Source organism: Miniopterus schreibersii, assembly GCF_964146895.1.
Source record: "Miniopterus schreibersii genome assembly, chromosome: 5".
Taxonomy (NCBI): Eukaryota; Metazoa; Chordata; class Mammalia; order Chiroptera; family Miniopteridae; genus Miniopterus; species Miniopterus schreibersii.
In genome coordinates, this window is record NC_138106.1 from 36,144,199 (window position 1) to 36,165,565 (window position 21,367).

A 21,367-nucleotide genomic window follows, 5' to 3' on the forward strand; every position below is an offset into this window, starting at 1 on the left:
CAACAAAATCCAAGGAGAGGCTCGTTTTCCTGGGCAGAATACTTTAGGGTTTCAAAACAGATTTAAAATTTGGTCCGTCACCCTGGGTCAGTCAAGCCTTCCACATTGTAAAGGGTTTAACTGGGCCTCTGAGCTTCTCCTGGGAGAGACAGAAGGTAACACACAGGGGCTCTGGCTGGCCCAAGGAGAGATGGGGGTGGTTCTGATACACCTGCTTTTTGAAGAGGAAAATCCTTAACACACAGTCCTCCACTCTGTGCTTCCTACTTGGGAATATCTTTTATGCATTCGCGGTGACACCGCTTTGCCATATTTTATTTGCCACGTCCACATTTTGGTGTCTGGTGAGGGACAGCCGCAGCAGCCTATCACAGAGTGGTGCTGCTGGCAGCTGGCAGCCACCAGTTCGCTTTGGGCCAAGTCAACCAGAGCAGTGTCTGTGCTGGTATTTGAATAATTTACGGCAATGACTTAAGCATGGTAATTTTCAAACCCTTGCCTCAGACACGTGAAGGTGCCTCCAGGCAGCAGGAAAATTGGGGGCTGGGGAGAGTGGTGCAGCCCAGGTGCTTGTTGGGAGTGGGGAGTCCAGGGCCCCCACCTCAACTTCCATGTCAGCTGCTCCACTTCTCAGAAAGAAGAGTCAGTTGCTTTTGAAAAAGTTTCAGAACAACTGTTTTATTGCATTTCACCCTTAGCCTTTATGAAAATAATGGGAAATAGAAATGCAAAAGTGTGACACTTTTGACACAATAAAAGTGACGGAAGGGGAGGTCTCATAAAGTAATACAATTGCGACAAGGAGGGAGTTCAGCAGGCATACTGGAAGGGACACATTTTTGCTCATCAGATTAGATTATAGGTTAGTCAGAGATGAAATGTGAAGGAGGAAACAGAATATAGGGTGTCCCCCCAAAATGTACACATATACTTTAATTATAAAGGCAGTGTTTATTAAAATATTTTTCATTTTCAAAATTGAGCTGTCAGCCTGGCTAGCATGGCTCAGCGGTTGAGCATCGACCTATGACCCAGGAGATCGTGTTTGGTTCCTGGTCAAGGCACATGCCTGGGTTGTGAGCTCGATCCCTTGTAGGGGGCATGCAGGAGGCAGCCGATCAATGACTCTCTCATCATTGATGTTTCTCTCTCTCTCCCCCTCTACCTTATACTCCCTGAAGTCAATAAAGACATATTTTTTAAAAAATTGAGCTATCAGCTGTTAAAGTATGTATACATTTTTTGGGGCACCAAATATATATGATATACTGGAAATATATTGCTAAAGATGACAAAAGGGGAAGAATTTTTGTGTGACTGTTAATGATGATAGAGTTCTGAGAACGAAGCTACCTTTTTTTAAAAATTTATCTTTATTGTTGAAAATATTACAGATGCCCCCCCACCCCTTTCCTCACTGACTCCTTCCAACTGGCACCCAGTCCCTGCCCCAGGCCTTCACCACACTATTGTCTGTGTCTATGGGTTATGCATATATGCATGTAAATTCTTTGGTTAATCTCTCCCCACCCACCCCCACCTTCCCTCCGAGATTCATCAGTCTGTTCCATGCTTCTGTGCCACTGAATCTATTTTGCTCATTAGTTTATTGTGTTCTTTTGATTCCACATATAAGTGAGATCATGTGATATTTGTCTTTCTCTGCCTGGCTTATTTCGTTTAACATAATATTTTCCAGGTCCATTCATACTGTCCCAAAGGGTACAAGATCCTTCTTCTTTACAGCCACATAGTATTCCATCATGTAAATGTCCCACAGCTTTTTTATCCACTCATCTACTAATGGCTCTTGGGCTGTTTCCAGATCTTGGCTATTATAAATAACACTGCTATGAGCACAAGGGTGCATATATTCTTTCTGATTAGTGTTTCAGGGTTCTTAGGATATATTCCTAGAAGTGGGATCACTGGGTCAAAAGGCAGCTCCATTTCTAATTTTTTGAGGAACTTCCATACTGTTTTCCATAGTGGCTGCCCCAGTCTGCATTCCCACCAGCAGTGCACTAGGGTTCCCCTTTCTCCACACCCTCGCCAGCACATGTTGTTTGTTGATTTGTTGATGGAGCCATTCTGACAGGTGTGAGGTGACACCTCATTGTGGTTTTAATTTGCATCTCTCTGATGATTAGCGACGTTGAGCATTTTCTCATGTGTCTCTTGGCCATCCGTATGTCCTCTTTGGAGAAGTGTCTATTCAGGCCCTTTGCCTATTTTTTAATTGGATTGTTCATCTTCCTCTTGCTGAGTAGTATGAGTTCTTTGTGCACTTTGGAATTAGCCCCTTATCAGATACATCCTTGGCAAATATGTTTTCCCAGGCCATGGGGTTCCTTTGTATTTTGACGCTGTTTTCTTTTGCTGTGCAGAAGCTTTGTAGTTTGATGTAGTCCCATATGTTTAGTTTTTCTTTGGTTTCTATTGCCCTAGGAGATGTATCGGTGAAATAAAGCCATCCTTTTAACATTGTTTGGCTCAAATATATGTTTTCATGGACAAAGGGGGCTGCCAGGATTATTTTTCTCATCATAAAAGTAAGTCATTGTGAATAATTATAGTAATACACAAATGTGTGAGGAAAAAAGAAAAATTCACCTGTTAGAAGAATAAAATTTCAACCCCCGGATAACTGCTATTAATAGTTCACTGAATATTTTTCTAGGTTTTAGTTTGCCCAGCCCCAGCCCTGCCCCCACTCTGGGTCCTGTGCCTGCAGCACCTCTGTCGCCACTTGTGAAGGGCTGTGATGTCTGTCCTTGACCTAGTAGCGGGTATTTGTGTGAGAACCTCTGGAGCTGGAGCACATGTAAGTCTGCACAAATAAGGAAAGCAGGCGATTACATTTAAGGGAAACCTGACCCTTTGTATTTCAATTGGCAGGGGAGGCAAAACCCCAGAAATTTGGAAAAAATTCTCAACAACTCAGAAAAGTTGGCAGGTTAGTATTCAGTGATTTGATTTTCAGCACATGGACTCGAGTCCACCAGTGGGGTTCCAGCTCCTCTGCCGATGGGTGCTGGGTGGGCCAGGAGGTTGTCTGGTCCTCGTGTGGATGGTAGAGGTTGGCTAGTGGGGCTGTAGTTTGAAAATCTCACTGAATGCCACCTGGAGAAGCACCATGCAGAAAACACAAATGGGCTCCTGAAAATGCTCAGGAAAGGGCTTCGTGTGAAAGAAGGGGAGCAAGGAAAGATTATAGGGGCAGGCACCTGGTGGACTCATCCTGGAAAGGCAGACTCTAGATGCCGGAGGAAAAAAGATGCCTCATTCTCCCCACCCCCACCCTTTCCAGGCAGCTCCTGCAGCTGGAACCAGATCAACCCCAGGTGTCCTCCCAGGGGAGGTGGGGGGGGCCACCTGGGGAGTGGCCCAGCACCCCTCCCTCTGACCACAGTCCCCCCAGGCCCCAGGAGGTCTAAATCAGATTTACTTTCAGGACTCATCCCCCTCTTCCCTTGACACAAACATTACTGCACCTGCTGGCTGATGCCTGAAATTCCTTTAGAAGAGTTTTTTCCTTCCACAACTGGAAGATGGGAGTTTTAAAATGCAAACAACTGGTTACGATATTAGGTCATCTGCTAAAGTATAACCTGTCAGTCAACAAATGCAAATGATCATTGCCAGGTTCTGTTCCTTTCTACAAGGGGAGAGTTAGGAAAAAAGGTAGAGGATAGGCGACTGAAAAACACCCAGAATTTTTTTTTTGTAGAGAATGCAAAGGGTGGGGAGGTAGGGAAACGGGAACAGAGACAACCCTCCAGGCAGGGATGGTGACAAAGGCCGGGCTATTACCTTCCAGAGCTCCGTGAGGAGCAGTTGCTGTGCGAGATGGAATTTCTGTCCTGCACATCTGTGCGCTCTCCCAGCTTAGCGGGAACTCGGCCACTCAGACATATGATTCACATCAACTATGTTTTTCCTGACTTTTAGAGGCTTTTTTTCCTCTCTCTCTCTCTCTCTCTCTCTTTTTTTTTTAAAGAAAGGCTGACGTTATTATGAAGGAACTTTTTTCTCATAGGTTTCAACGGAGGTATCACTTAGGTTCCAGCGGAGGTACCACTGGAAATGGCACAGGGAAGACCTTCAGAAGCAGTTTTTCATTTCCCCAGCCCTCCTCCAGAGGCAGGTGAATGAGGGGACTTCCTGACAGGGATCACAAAAGTAGTGTTTTATTTTTGTCTGGTAACAAATGTAATAATTTTTATTGAAAAAATAGCTTTGGCAAACAAAACAGGAAAAAGTGAAGAAATTTAATGTTAATTACCTAATAAAATTAAAACACCACCTCAGAAATAATCCTCATTTACCTTTGATTTCCCCCCTAATCTTTTTCTGAACATTAATATACCATGACTTATTTGCACATTTCAGATGGTTATTTCTGGTGAACTATCTTTTTAAATTATAAAAGTAATGTTTGCATGACATAGGAAATTTGGTTAAAGAAAAACACCCAGGATTTTTTTTTTTTTTGTAGAGAATACAAAGGTTTTGAGATATTTTCTTCCTCCTGTGTGTTTTGTTGAGTTTACCCTGTGTTTATAGTTTTATATCCTTCTTTTCTTTATTTGGCCCTATTATTGCATATCTCATGAGCTTTCAGCCTGAGTGCAGCAGGCATTGGATAAACTTGGCTCTCGGTCCAGTGGGACAATGCAGGGCAGATATTCGGTGACAGTGCCTGGGATAAAGAAGGAATGGGTTTGGACACCTGAGATGAACAATAGTCTGAAGCAGTGGGGAGCCATGAAGGAGCTGGAAAGTGGCAGTTAGAGAGAGTCACAGATGTGCCTCCAGGGGAGGAGGGGCTGTTCCCCCTGAGATCAGGCAAAAGCTACTCCAAAGCTTGGAAGAGCTCTCGCCACATAGCTGTGGTTACCTTAATAGTTTGCAAGGTTTGTATTCATTCTGGTTGCCAAGAAGACTCAGCTGAATGGATTTGGGCTCAGTAGATAACATTTTGTGAGGAGAAGGAAGGCAGCTGTTGGGGATGATGGTGCGGACAGACCTCAGGAGCAAGAAAAGGCTGCTTTGCTAGAGACCTTTTTGGTCACTTGACCTCCATTGCCTCAGTTTACTTACTTGTAAAAACTTCCCAGAAACATGGCATGTCTTGAACTAGCAGCAGCTTAGCACAGTGGTTTGAATTTGCCTGTTCTAGGAACCTTGTAGTAGTGGCATCAGACAATACTTGCCTTCTGTGTTGTGCTTATTTAATGTCACATAATATTTTCAAGGTTTATCCATGTAGTAGCATGCATCAGAATTTCATATGTTATTAAGACTGAATAATATTCTATTGTATGCATATTTCACATTTTGTTTATCCATTCACCTGTTGGATATTTGGGTTGTTTCCACTTTTTGGCTACTATGAATAATGCTGCTATGAACATTGGTGTACAAGTATCTGAGTCCCTGCTTTCAATTTTTTGGGTTTATACTCAGAAGTGGAATGGCTGGATCATATGGCAAGTCTCTGTTTAACTTTGGAATTCCTCTTAAAGTGCCTTTGGTTGTGCATCTTTTGTTCTTATTATGCTTGTCAAATCTTTTCATTCTGTATGGTCTCTCCCCTTTATTTCACGCCAGTGATTTGTCAGAGAAACGAGATTCTTTGTATCTACAGAATGATCCACATTCTAGATTTACTTATTGCCTCCTCGTAGTGCCATATAATTTGTTCCTGCATCCCCTATATTCCTGTAAACTGAAAGTCAAATATAGGGTCTTCATTGGATTTCAGTTCAAGTTTCCCACAGGAATGCTTCATAGGAGTGCTCTGTATTTCCTATTGGGTCATATCAGAAGGCACAAATTATACTTCTTAAATATAAATATACTCTGAAAATGAACCACTCAGGTATCTGGGCTTTTAGGATTAGAGTTCTTGGAGCTGCATTTATGGGGAAGAAGTAGGGTCAGGAAGTATCAGTCAGTGGCTGCAGTGCTCCTTCTTCAGGCTTTCTGGGGAAAGCATCCCTCTCCCACTCAAGCACACCTCAGGAGCCGGTCTGATCCAGGGCTCTGAGATGAAGCTTCTGGCCCCTCAGGGCTTCTGTAGCTCCCCAGGTGGGGAGATCTGCACCCTGGCCAGAACGGGAAAGTGAAGGGTGAGAAGACAGGGCTCTATGCTTATCTCTGGGCTTTGTACACAGCTGATGCCCCAGGAATGTTGGTTTGTAGTGATTACGGTCTATGGATGAAGTGAGGAAAGAACAAAACAAGTATTTTAGACAAATGCTGGTGTGTATGTGGAACAACTAGAACACTCATACATTGCTGATGGCAAAGAAAAATGGTATAGCTACTTTGGAAAACAGTTTGGTAGCTTCTTATAAAGTTAAACACATATTTACACACAATTGAGCAGTTCCACCCCTAGGTATTTACCTACTGAAAAGAATACCATGTTTTCACAAAACCTTGCACATGAATGTTTATGGAAGCTTTGTTAATAACTGTCAACAACCGGGGACAACCTCAATGTTTTCAACAGGTGAACAGGTGAACAAACTGTGCTGCATCGTTCAATGAACCAAAGCTACTAGGCAATAAAAAATAATGAACTACTAATATGCATAACAATGTGGATGAATTTGAATTCATTATGCTTAAGTGAAACAAGCCAGACTCAAAAAGTACGATTCTAGTCATATGGCATTCTAGAAAAAGCAAACTATATGGACAGAAAAGAGATCAGTGGTTTTCAGGGACTGGGGCTGGAGAAGAGGTTGACTACACAGAAGCAGAGAGAATTTTGGGGGGTGATGGAACAATTTTATATCTTGATTGTAGTGGTGTTTATGGGCTGAGAGAAGTCTTGATAAGAGGTTTAGCTACAATCCCTTGTGTAAACCAAAGGGACCATTTATCCCTTTCTTTGGGACAGCTGTGAGGGGGCAGGTGCGTTGAGCTCAACCAACTGGATACCTTCTCCTGGGATTTTGAATCTTGAGAATATGTGACTAAAAGCTTGAGGATAGTGGTGGGTGAATTTCATTGTGTCAACAGCAACAGCGTGTGGCCAGATGGTCCTGAGCTGAGACTGGACATTGCTCTTACTGCTCTCGAGAGCCTCCCTGCCTCCTCCTTCTTACCCTACTAATTCCCATTTTGCTCACAATGGCTCGAGTAAGTTTCTGTTGTTCATAAGTCATGAAACTTGATGATGCAAACAGGGTAAGAGCAGGTAGAAATGAGGAGAAGGAAGAAAATAGAAGTATCAATGGCGAACGAGGAAGATGAGAGAAGAGGAAGGTAAGGGGGGCAGACAAAGCCACGTAATGAATTCAGGGCAAGCCCACATTAGGCAGGCCGGTCATTGGTATAGGCGAGGGTGTCAGTCCTTGGTCCTGATACTACCACATTGCAGGCAATGGTATCTGGCTCCCGCAGTGTTGTATTTTGTGGAGGTAGTGATATGTGTGTGGGATTGTTGTGGCAGATGTATGAATGTGCTCATTCTGTCCTTTCTGGTTTGGGGTAATAATACAATGAATGATAACAGCTATTTTGAAAACATTGATCGGCTGCTTCCTGCAACCTTTCGGTGTATGGAACGATGCCCAACCAACTGAGCCCCACCAGCCAAGGCTGTGCTATGTATTCTTAATTTCATCCACAATGCCCTGGGGTAGGTACTATTATTCCCACATTATAGAAAAGGAAACTGAGGCTTAGGAGATTAAGCAAGGCATACAAAGACACACTGTTAGTAAGTAGTTGAGCCAGGGCTCAAATGCAGGTTTGACTCATGGAGGATGGAGGAGATCCGTAGAACACTGGTGATTGGCCTTCTGAGACTGTGGGGGTCAGGCTCTGAACAGGACTGAGCTCAGCGGTCATTTGGATTCTCACTAAGCTTGCTCAGCTGGACTCCTTCTTCTAGTGCCTTTAGGGATTCCTCCCCCAGCCCAACTCTGCCTCCAGATACAGACAGACATACCTGGGGAGGCCATCTATCAGCATTCTTTGGCTCAAGGTTAGCATGTGGTCCAAGCAATGTCAGCTAGAGTCTTTGTGGGCAGAGCTGTGAACTTGGGAGGAATTCTCATTTCCCTGGCACTTCTAAAAGCCTTAGGTCTATGATGGGAAATAGTCAAGAGGTGGAGAGAGGGACCAAGTTCTGCCACACAGACACAACTGGGCCCTAAGCAAAGCAGTATTTTACTTAGCACTCAGTGAGCCAGAGCTGTCCCTTTTTGCTCCATCTGGTTTGATCTGGGTTTTCATCACTTGTTTCTAAATGAGACCTGGCCAAGATCCCTGATCTTGGTTCATCTTCTCAGTTCCCTTTTTTAGACACAGGTCTTTGCTGCTTTTCCAAGGACAGGGTGGTACCCATAGCCCGGGGTTTATAGAGACTCAGTCCTAGCTGTGCTCAGAGACTCCCTGCCTGTGTTTGAACCCCAAATCCTTGGAGAGGGAATTTGTACAGAGAATGGAGCCACACAGGAAAATGTGGCCGCCTGGAAACTACCTCTGTGTGGGTATGGGTTAAGTAGGTGAACAGAGGAATTCATAGCGAGGACCATTTGTGAGCCAGGCAGTCACCCTAGAGATGTTTCCTAGGAGCCAAAATGCCCTTATGTGACAGGTACATTTTTGTGTGGGTAGCAGAGGTACTGGTGCCACTGACAACTTGGTTACTCTCGTCTACTGATGCCAGAACCTGTCTTTCACTATGGGTCCCCTCCTCCTGTCTCCTCCAGGCCCTTTTGTTCTTTTCCTGGGCTCTGCCCCATAGAGGCCTGGCCCCCTGGGTGCTTATTGTCTAGTTAGAGAGACATAAAATGTGCATAAAGTCCCCATGACACTGAGCAGGGAGTGATGAGGACAACAGGTGAGGCCAGTAGAGATCTGGGGACAGACCCACTCCCAGCTGGGGCAATGGAGGAGACCTCACAGAGGAGGTGGCATTTGATCTGAGCCTTGGAGGATCCCTAAGCTTTAGACATTGCAAGTGGAGGGAAGGCGTAAGGGCCCTGGGATGGGAAATCACAGGGAAGAGTGTGGGTTCAGTGGAGAAAGAATACGAAATAAGAGATGAAATTGGACAGATAGGCCAGGGCAACCTGGGGAGGAGGACCTTGAATACATACATACCTGCACCAGAAGTACCAAGGACCCCAAAGCTCAGGGCTAAGAGGACACCTTGGAGGCAAACTGTCTCCTTGGGCTAATACTGCTCTTAGAGGTGGGCAAGCAGATCCCTGCCCTGGTCCAGACCTCAGAGGACCCAGTGCTTTTAAGTGCCTCCCTCAAAATGTTCTAACCTCTCCGCCCCTTGGATGTCTAGGCTAGACTGGCAGCACCAGCTGGGCTAGGTGCCCTGAGCCTGCACTGGGCCTGTGTGGGTTATGGTCTCCAGAAACCTGTTTCTCAAAATTTTCAAAGTCCCACTTTGATGACTTAGACCAGTCAGAACTGCCCTCCTAGCAGAGTCCCTGAGCCAGGACCAGGACCCACATGGACCCCAGGTCCCATTACTCTCCTCTGTGGTGTCTCTGACCCTCTGCTCCCACTGTGGGTCAACCACATGCCCTGAGGAGCTCTGGAACTCATACCAGTGGTGTCATCCTGGGGGCCTGTGCATGGGCCCCACTTCCAGGGGGGCAGCCTGGTGAGTGGATTGCTCTTGTAGCCAGCACAATATTTTTTTGTGGGATCATATAACTTTGAGTCATTCAGGATACAGGACAAATTCAAGGCTCTGGGCTAACGATGGTCAACTGCCAACTCTTGTGTGTGGCCATGCTTCATTTCTCACCTGGCGGTGCTCCAACCTCAGCACTGCCTCGGGGCTACAGTACACCAGGGTGGTGGGGTTGGCAGCAAGGGTTCCCTGTGCACCCTTCCCACCTTGCCAATGACACTAGGGTGGTCACCCCAGGCAGTCTTCTGGGAATCACCCATCTCCTTCAAGAGCTTTCAACACCAGCTCAACAACAAAGGGCTTTTTCCATGGATGTTTTTACTTGCCATGATGGTTATGGTGAGCATGAGTGAGACTGTTATTTTCACTCTGGACATGGGCCCCTTCACCTTTCCTTCCTGTGGTCTGTGGAAGGCAGGGGTGTGGTCAACAAGGGAAAAGATCACATTCTAGGAATTCAGTGATTATGGCCTAAAGAATTCTAGAGGAGTTATGGTTGGAAGATGTGCTGTCTGTGTTTATGCTATAAAATCCCCAAGGGTAAATTTAATATGATTTCAAAATATATAATTGCACATATTTTTTTGCATACTCTGGGAAGACTTGCATTTGTGGTCATTACTAAGGGAGTACCAAGCAGTACAACCTTTGAGAGAGTGGTGGGAAGCCAGCAAGCATGACTGCACTGTGTCATGAGTAGTGATGGAACCGGCATTAAGTAAACTGTACTTGGGAACTACAGAGGCAGGAAGGTCTATATTGTTTTAATATAAACAGCCATGAAGAGCCATGGCATTGTGAGTGATAACAGCCTTGCTACCTTTTCCTTGAGGTGAGATTTATGGAGCTAACCAGGAATGGCAACTTTGACCACACACAACACGAGGAGATGGTCCCTGGACTGGACAGAATGAGATGGTGCTGATATATTAGGGAGAGCCTTCATATATTTTGACTGTACAATAAACAAAGGTGTAAGTATCTCTTCAATCATCAGTATAGCTCATGTGGGGTCATATGACTTTGAGTCACTCAGGACACAGGACAAATTCAAAGTTCTGGGTTGAATTTTGGTAATATATTATAAAATTGAATTATTTTCATTGACGGGGCTCCACAGGAGCCTGAATACCTTTGAGGTGGTCTTGCCTTGGGCAGTACTTGAGAGACCACAGACCCCTATCCCTCACCCCGTGGGCAGCTCCATCCACCCTATCTACCCTGAGACCCAAGGCCTGCATCCTGTGCCTGTGTGCCTCCCTGGTCTCATGCACCAGGTGACACAGGGCACAAAAGATGTGCAATGACATAAGAGACCTGGAGTGGGGAGGAAAAGGTCCCAAGTCAGAAGGAAGAGGTTGGTGAGAAGGCATGGGGGAAGTCTCTTTTGGGGCCAGGTGAACAGAAACCAGGGCACTGTATGGGCTCATCCCCTCCTTGACCCCCTGTGTGGGCCGCCGGGTCTAGCCAGTTTGCATTGGCCTAACATACTGCTGTGGGCTGGGCTGGGTGGGGCTGCTTCACAGGAGTGTGGCTGTCAGAATCTTTAGGGATTTCTTCTTGGGCTGGTCCCATTTCTGGAGATGACTCTTCCAGTGTCCTGGCTGGGGGTTAGGAATGTGGCCACCAGTGTTGGGAGCAGATAGGGGAGGAGGCCGCGGGTGGGGCCCGTCTCAGCATCCAGCATGTAACCTGGCGCTGGATCCCGTTGTCAGCGTGGTGCCCTGCCCTCACTCTGCCTGCCATGCCAGTTCAGAAGAAAAACACCTCCAGTGTCTGTTGGAATGAGGGATGGACTGGGGTGGGCAGGATCCTCAATCCTCCTGTTTTGGGCTCCATCCTCACCAGCATCCCTCCCCACGCTTCATTTTCAGAAGTACCTGGTGCCACCGATTCCTGAACCATCTGGCAGTTCTGGGGTTTAACAGGATTTTTTCCTTTACTTATCCAGAAGCTCAGGATTGAGCTTCCTTAGTTCTGGTACATTGGTTACCATTTGTCTAGTTGATTTCCAGCTTCCAAAATGTTGCTATTGACACCTCTCCTACTCTCTTTTTCCTTATGAATTTTTAATCTTAAACAAAAATGGATTTCAGAAACCAGTGGGGATGAAAGCATTGGCCTAATCTACCACTGTTAAGCTACCAGAGAGATCTTTCTAACTTTTAAATCTGATTACGTCTCCCTTCTGTTCAAAATACTTCCAAAACTCCCCATTGGCAGCAGGATAAAAATTAGAAGCCTGTGCATGGCATTTTGAAGGTTTTATCCTAAATCATATTTTACTTCTCTCGTGGACCAGACTGTACTGGATTCCATTAATTTTAATGAAACAGGAATCTCAGGACACTTAGAGACAGAAAGAATCAAAGCGTTCACTTTTGTTCTCAATTAAATGCCAACACTGGTTATCATCTGCATCACTTTGTCCCTTTTTCTCTGGGAAACTCTAACTGCTGAGTAGCTCTGAGCCCTGAGCTGGTTGGGGTTGGGGTGCAGTGATGGCGTAATGGGGTGTGTGTGTGTGTGTGTGTGTGTGTGTGTGTGTTCACACCTGCAGCCGCAGCCCTGAGCAGCTGCAGGGAATTTCCGGTTTATGTTGCCAGCAATGAGAAGGCAGACTCTTTTTTGGAATTCTTTCCGGGGCATAAATTACAACTGGTGATAAAACTTGCTCAGTCTCCCTCACTACGAAATCACATTTGACCACACAAATATTTGGCCTAGGTAATCCTGCTAGACCTACACTGAAGGGACAGGCTTTTCCCCAGATGGATTAGGGATATTCACCCACAGTGTGAGATGGCAGGGTCACCCAAAAGGTGGGGAGATTGGTATCTATTTCCTCTTTTCCCTTAGTGATAACAAGAAGGAATTGTTATGAACAAGTGAAGTTGCCTTTGGGAGACCTTGCTCAAAAAGAGAACGTATTGATCTATTTACTCTATTAACATATAAAAGAAAAATGCCATTATGAGTGGCTCCAATAGGGCATTAAGACCCAAGGTGATTTTGCTAAGAATTTCTCAAAAAAGGCAATGCACACTCTTTGTTGTGTCTTTCCTTTGTACTTGCCCTCTTCCCCAAAACAAAACACATTGACTTTCTAATTCAACCACATGGAACTACTCATACTTGCCAGACAACAGTTTACTTTCCTGGACGTGAAGTTTTGCACAGTCTGCTCCCTCTGAATGGAATACCTACTGTAACTTTTCTGTTCCAGCTAAGTTGGCCTACTTGCTATTTTTCAAACATGCCAGTCATATTCTCGCCTCTGAGCCTTTGCATTAGCTATTCTCTCTGCCTGGAATGTTCTTCCCCCACATCTCCACGTGACTTGCCTCTCATTTCATTGTCTCCACTCCAGTCCTACCTCTTGGCCATCACTGCCAATGCGCTCCACCCAGAGTTCGCCAGGAACCCACCTGCAGCGGAACGAGTTGGGTTTATTGCTTGTTGCAGTGAAGGAGAACACTCACCATGGGGAACTGTGAGCTTCTCAGTATGGGGGTGTCAGAAAGGACTTACAGGGCTTGGGCTTGTTTTTGTCTAGATCCATCATGGTCATAGAGTGGCCTTGTCTGCTGTTGATGTTCTGTGAAATTGTTTATGTTCAACAGGAGAATGACACAGCGTGGCTGTGGGTGCCAGGCCAAAACCTGGATGTCAGGGGTTGCTTTCTCTTTATCATCGTTGAATGCTTAGTGCATAGAAGAGAAACTGGAGGAGAGGGCAGTAGGTATTGAGTAAAAATGTGTTGAACAAGCCCTGGCCAGTTTTGCTCAGTGGTTAGAGCATTGGCCCTCAGACTGAAGGGTCTTGGGTTCCATTTTGGTCAAGGGCACATACTTCAGTTGCAGGCTCGAATGCTGCCCCTCACTGGGGCAGGTGTGGGAGGCAGCCAATCCATGTGTATCTCTCACATTGATGTTTCTCTCTCTCTCTCTCTCTCTCTCTCTCTCTCCCTTCCACTTAAAAAAAAATGTGTTGAGTGAATTGATGAAGTCTGTCCTTGGAAAATTCTTACCCCACATTCAAGTGCCCAGCCAGAGACCCCTCTTCTGGGGAGCCATCCCTGATTAACCCAGATTGATCCTGATCTATGCTCTTACTGTGAGCTGCAACTCTCTTTAAAGCAGTTATAAGAGTCATGCCACGAGGGTCTGCATGTCAGTCTCCTCACCCTGCTGTGAATGTTTTGAGGGCAGGGATCACCTCCTTTCCCTTAGAACCCCAGGTCATACCCAGAGTTGGCACCTAACAACTGACTGACGAGTGCCCAGCTTGGCTGTGCTTGAATCGTGCCTCTGGCTCAGGCTCCAGAATTCTCCATGTGTCCTCTGAGAGTATGGTCTGCAGGCCACTGGGTGGGAAATAGTTAAATAGGAGCCACCCAGGCACTGACAGTCAGAGGATGTTTGTGAGTTTGTGATACTCAGGGACAGCTTTAGGCAGGCCTTTGACCTTCATGTGGGGCTTCTGCAGTGTGGATTCCACCTGGGTTTGGTTTCTCCTCAGCCTCCCCATCCTTGCTACCCAAGGCCCAGAGGAGGCTCATTAAAGACTTCAGGTCCCAGGAATGGGACAGGAAGGGACAGTAAGAGCCTAGGCATTGCCCAAACAAGGGCCACATATAGGGGAGACAGGGAGTTATCTGATTCTATTCTCACAATGACACATTAAAGAATGTTCAGTAGTATCTTGATTTTACAGAGGGAGAAACAGAGACACAGAGAAGTTAAGTAACTTACCCAGAGACACATAGCTAGTGAGTGACAAGTGTGATGCAGACCTAGTTCTATCTAATCTCCAAACCCATGTTTTGGGTTCTGCAGACTGACTTCCCATGATCCTCTGTGTAGCCTTCATGGAGCAGTCTGGACATTTGAGTTAAGGAACCTATTCAAAGAGCTCTCTGGATTAGGTGGCCCCTGAGTAAATGTTCTGATACTTAGAAGGGCAAGACAGGAAGTGGCAGCCTTCACGGAACAGGCCCAAGTAGGGTGGGCTACATTTTGGCATAGCAGGGGAGAGAGAATTCTACCTTAGGGCCTGTGTAAGTGAGACCTTTGGACTGACTGTGCCATCTCCACTGGTCAGAGGTGGGCCAGGAATGGATATACAGTATGTGGAAAAGGGTAACTCCTGCGGGCATTTCCTTGGCCTCAGGCACTGCAGTTTCCTCTTGTGGCCACTAGGGGGAAGTCCCCTTCAGTGGCACTGGGCCACTCCCAGCTGTTATCCTCAGGCCTACTTCTGCTCTGAGAAGGCAGGAGTGGTTGCTGATAAGGCCTTGTCTGCATCCATCCTGTGGTCTTCCGTTTTAAAGTACAGCCAACTCTCAGAGTGTGTGTGTGTGTGTGTGTGTGTGTATGTGTGTCTGTGTCTGTGTGTAGAGGGCATATGAGTGACCAAGGAACACATGAACTCTTACCTCTCTTCCATCAGAACCAGATAGTATTCACAGTAAAGCCCATGTATAAAAGCCTAGTGAATTTCTGTAAAATGATATATTCTATTTTACATTTAATAAAAGGAAACATGGGATTTCTCTATAGGTATGGCAACCACACAATTCAGTTCTCAGTTTCCAGCCAAGATGGCATAGTGAATTCATGCTGTGGCTTACTCCCTCTCTTCCAAACACAGCAATAATAAATAAAAAATTTAAAATGATAAACAAAAAGACATAGTTGGACCCCAAACCAAGATGGATATCTCTGTGTTCCAGAAGCAGATCAGAAATGTGGGGTTGAGGGTGGATTAGCCTTGGGGTTTAGAAGCAGCAAGAGCTGCCAGAGCCATAGCTCATGGTAATGAGATAAAGTGCTCCATGTAAGACAGGGGACAACAGCCTGGCTTGTTAAAGTCCAGGGTGGGATGAGATTTCCCCTGCTTATGAAAAGAGACAAGAAAAAAAAAAAAGCCAGCTGTCCATATACAGCCTGGGGCTTGAAATGTGGGAAGATGAAGACAAACTCTTGACTAGGAGCAGAGCCAAGCCGTCCTCTGGCTATGTGCCTGGATCTGTGATGTCCTGATATCACAACAGAGAGGAGCCCTGAAACACTATTGTGAAACCTGGTTTTCAACTGGGCCTGAAGTCCCAGCTCAGAACACTTAGAAACAGAGTAAAAAATAGATGTAAAAACAAAATTTAAAAATTCTTTAACTCACTGTGAGATTGTAAATCAAAATATATGAAAACTATATTATGGTAAGAAAAGTTAATTTTGTGAAAATCTTATAAAGAATGAAAAATAATGTTTAGCCCAGCTGGAGTGGCTCAGTGGTTGAGCATCGACCTATGATCCAGGAGATTGAGGTTTGATTCCTGGTCAGGGCACATGCCCCAGTTTCGGGCTCAATTCCTAGTGGGGGGCGTGCAGGAGGCAGGCAATCAGTGACTTTCTCTCATCATTGATGTTTCTATTTTCCTCTCTCTCTTTCCCTTCCTTTCTCTGAAACACATATTTAAAAATAATAATAATGTTTAGTGTGCCTAAAAAGGCAAATGAAGGCTTACTATTCATTGAAAATTAACAATAAATGAATGAATGTAGATAGAAATAAAATGAGAAGTAGAGGTAAAAAAAATAAATTAGAAATCTTGGAAATGAAAACTTTGATCATTAAAAAAATACAGTAGACAGAATAAACTGTAGACCAGGCACAAGAAAGAATTAGACATTGCTTAGGAATTAACACTAATACAGTAAACAGAGACAAACATTGAAAAATATAAAAGCACTTATGAGACATGAAGGATGGCACATATAAAGGACAATGTATGTCCAATAAGAGTTTTGGAAAAAGGAAAATGAACGGAATCACAGTGAAGTGATATGTGAGGATATAGTAGCAGAGAAATTTCCTTGGGGAAATTGAAGAACATCAAAAGCAAAAAGAAAAAGACCTTACAATAGACTTGAGAAAAGACAGATTACTTACAAAGGAACTTCTAGCCTAAGCAAAAACTGAGGCCAGAGATGATGGAGTAGTATTTTCAAAGTGCCAACTGGATTTTTATACCCAGCTAACTTACAGTTAAAATTAAAGGCAAAAAGGAACATTTCTATACAGATAAAGTAAAGACACTCATTAGAAGAATTATTATAGGATGTACTTCAAGAAGAAAAATGAACCCAGAAAGAAGGGAAAGGATACAATAAACAATGGTAGTGCATAGATTGATAAAATTATGTTAATAAATCTAAAGGGTGATCATTTAAAGGTCTTATTTTTTCTCCTATTTTTAATCTCTCTCTGTTTTATTTTCAGGGAGATTTTTTGTCTTTTTTCCCAAGCCTCCTTGTAATTTTTCATTTCTTCTCTCATATTTTAATTATCCACAAATCTCTGCTTATCTTTCCAAGGATATTAATTATAGATTTCTAAGCAGTTTTCTCCCCAATTTTCTTTATTTCCTCAAAATTTCTTTTTATTTTTATTTTATTTTTTTCTTCACGCAGGAGGCTCAAATGTCTGATAATGCTTGCTTGTTAATATTTAGGATAAAGCAATAAAAAACTGACTAGACACTCTGTGTATATGGGTTGGGATTGTCCAGGTGGGTTTCACTGTAGGATGGTCTGTCTGGTCCATTTCCCATGAGTCCACAAATGTCAATATATGTAAGTTTTTTTCTCTAGGGTTGGTTAACCTCCCTGGAGAAGAATCTTATCTGTTTACTTTGAGGTGTCAACCTGTTTGCCCTGTTCTGGGATGCCACTGGGACAGTCCAACTCATACAGATTTTAAATCAATCATCCTATGTTTAGTCCCACCCACATTCCTACCCTCAGAGATACCTGGTGTCCCCAGATTCTATGACTTTTCAGTATTGTGCACACTGTACCAGTTTGCTCCTGAATTTTTTGTACAGTGGGCTTTGGTGTGAGCCTTTTCTGGTATATTGGGTTTGTTACTCTCATCCATCTGCTTTTTAGCTTCTAAAATTTCCAGGTGTCATTTTTGTCCTCCATTCTTTTGTGGTTCTATGCTTAAAAAATCATTTTAAATAGTTATAAAATAGAGATTTTGGAAGGAGTTGAGGTAACTGGTAACTGGAAATCTGCAACTTTTTTTTCTTTCTAAATAGGCAAAATGAAAATCCTAGACTTTCACAGCTCAGTATGGTAGCTAGCAGCCACATACGATCATTGAGCAATTGAAATGTGACTAGTCTAAAATAAGATGTATTGCATTTACTGTGCACTGCATATTAGATTTCTGAGACTTAGTATGGACAAAAGAATGTAAGATAGCCCATTATTTAAAAAATTAATTACATATTAAAATGTCAATATTTTAGATCTATTGGGCTAAATAAAATATACTACTAACATAAACTTCCCCTTTTTAACTATTTAGAGTGTGGCTACTAAAAATATAAAATTACATACATGGGGTATATTTTATTTTTACAAGACAGCATCACTCTAGATAACAAAAGATTGAGAATTTGTTTAATGATCAAGTAAAATGTGATAATGTCCTTGATGTATACAAAGAAGAAAATGGAACAACTTTAGATTTGTTAAAATAAATCATAATTAGATATAAAAGTGAAAAATTAAGAATAAGCTGAAGAATTAAAATACAATATATAGCTTCCAAACCAACAGAGGGAAAATAAGATAATATAAAAACTTTGTCAATCCACCAGAAAACATCAAAGATTTTTCAAATTGAAAGAGAGAAAAGGTTATTAAACTTCTGTTTAATAAAATGATATCAATAATTTAAAATATTTAAGTTACCACTATTTACACAAATAGATTAAGTTGACCAATTAAATGCAGAGGTGATCAGAATGGATAAAAGCACATGAAACTAAAAAAGTGAGTTAAAAAGATATCACAGTGGAAATTATCAAATATTTAAAACTAAATGATAACAAAGTGCTATATAACAAAACTTATAGTATGAAACAAAACTAATTATTAATTTTTAAGGCATTTATTACAAGAAAGACGGACTTAAAATTAATTAGGGACACAATACAAGGAGCTAACAAAAGTATAACAGAGTAAACCTGAGTAAAGTAGTAGTAGGAGAATAGTAAAAATAATGGTTCATTGAAAAAGAAACTGAACAAAATAGACAAACATCGAGCAAGAATTATCAAGGAAAAACAAGTCACAAACAATATTAGAAACAAAAAACAGGCAAAACTAGGAATGAAGTGGAAATTTAAAAAAAATTGTAAGAGAACAGAACAACTTTAAGTCAATGAAATAGAAAATAAGAAATGGATACTTTTCTAAAAAATATGAGAAATCAAACTTGACTGAAGAAGAAATAGGAAGTCTGAATTAACCAATAATAATTGTATAATTAATCAAACACCTCCCCCTTCAAAAGACATCACTTTTGCAGGAAGGTTTTACTGAACCTTCAAAGAACTGCTTCAGAGAATGAAACAGGAAGACAAACTTTTGAGGCTAGTATGTTCTTGATACTAACAAAACAAGGTAGGCTCAAGAAAAGAAAATTTTAAACCAATCTCACTGGTAGCCAGCCTCCAAGATGGCCCCAATAACCTTCTGCTCTTCACATCCCTGGGTAGTACTCTCCCACAGTCCAATAGGATACTGCAGAAGTGATAGGGTATGACTTTGGGGGCTTATTTATAAAAGACACTAAAGCTTCCCTGCCTTACTCTTTTGTATAGCTCACTCTGGAGGAAGCTAGCTGCCATGTCATGAGCATACTCAAGCATCCCTAGAAACAGATTCACGTGATAAAAATCTGAGCCTTTTTCAATGGTCAACACCAATTTACTAGTCACGTGAGTGAGTCATCTTAGAAGTGAATCCTCCAGTCATAGTCAAGCCTCCAGATGACTGCAGCGCTGGCCAATGTCTTGATTACAAGCTCATGAAAAGCCCCAAGACAAAACCACCCAACTAAGTTGCTCCCATATTCCTGACCCACAGAAATTGAGAAGTAATAAATGTTTATTGTTGTTTTAATCAGCTAGTTTGGGATAATTGTTATTATTGTCATGGAGAACCGATACACTCATTTAAGAACCTAGATGCAAAACTTATAAATAAAATACCAGCAAAATGAATTTAGCAGTGTATAATAGAGTTTATTCTAGAATGTAAGAATATTTAATTTAGGAAAATTTATTAATCTGATTTACCATATTAAAAAAATTAAAGAAGCCCTGGCTTGCACAGCTTAGCCACTGAGCATTGACCTAGGATCCAGGAGATCGGGATTCGATTCCCGGTCAGGGTCCATGACTGGGTTGCTGGCTCGATTCCCAGTTCGGGATATACGGGAGGCAGCTGATCGATGACTCCCATCATTGATCTCTCTCTCTCTCTCTCTCTCTCTCTCTCTCTCTCTCTCTCTCCCTTCCTCTCTCTGAAGTCAATAAAGATATATTAAAAAAAAATTAAAGGAGAAAATATATGATCAACTTAACAGATACAGAGAAAGCATTTGATAAAATTTTACATCCATTCATGATAAAACTTATCAAACTGGGAATAGAAGGAAACTATTTGGCATATTGAGATGATGCTCTAACCAACTGAGGTACCCAGCCAGGGCAAAGAAACTTTTTGAACAGGATAAAGGTTATCAATCAATAATCAACAGCAAGCATACTCACACAGCACAATTTCAGAAGCATTTCTTTTACATTCAGGAGTAAGACAAGATGCCTACTATCATCACTTCTTTTCCACATTGGAGAACCTAGCCTATGCAACAATTCAAGGAAAAAAAGATGAGGTGTATAAACTAGAAAGGAAGAAATGTCTTTTGTTTTGCAGACTGTAATTGTCTATATAGAAAATTCAAAAGAATGTACAGATAAACTATTAAAAGTATTAAATTAATTCAGCAATATTGCTGGACACAAGGTCAACAGAGGAAAATAATTAGTCTTCCTGCACATCAATTATGGACAGTTAGAAATGTAATAGGAAAGACAAAGATCTCATTCATAATGGTGCAATAAAGTATGAACTGCCTAGTGATTAATCTAAGAGAAGATAGGAGAATTTTTATGGAGAAAATTGCACAACATTGTGGGAAGAATACAAAAGGAGACCTGAAAATAAATGAAGAGACATATGTTCATGGATCAGAAGACTCAGTATCTGAAATATGCTAATTTATCCCAAATAATCTAGAAATTCAATTACATTTCAATTTAAAAATCCCAATGAAGTTTGTTTTTGATGGAACTTGACAAACTGATCTTAAAATTCATACGGAAGAGCAAGAGCTAGATAATTTTAGAAAAGAACACGAGGAGGTGGGATGGAAGGAAGACTTAACCTACAAGATAACAAGATTTAGTGATATTATAAAGGAATGGTAATTAGAGAGTGGGGTGATGGTGCAGAACAGAGAGCCCAGGAAGAGACCCACGCACATATGGAAAAGATATACAACAGTTGGCATTTCAAATCAGCAGGGGAAATAAATTACTTTTAAAAATAAGTGATGCTTGGAAAATTTGTTATCCACGTGGAAAAACATCAAATTAGGTTCTTAGTTCCATCCTCCAAAATAAATAACTAAAAAGCTAACCTTTAAAACTTGTAGAAAAAATATGGATAAATCTCTATGACCTTTGGGAAGTAATGATTTCTTAAACAGGACAAAACAATCAATCATAAAAGGAATGAATGACATTTACAGAACAATTTCTGTTCA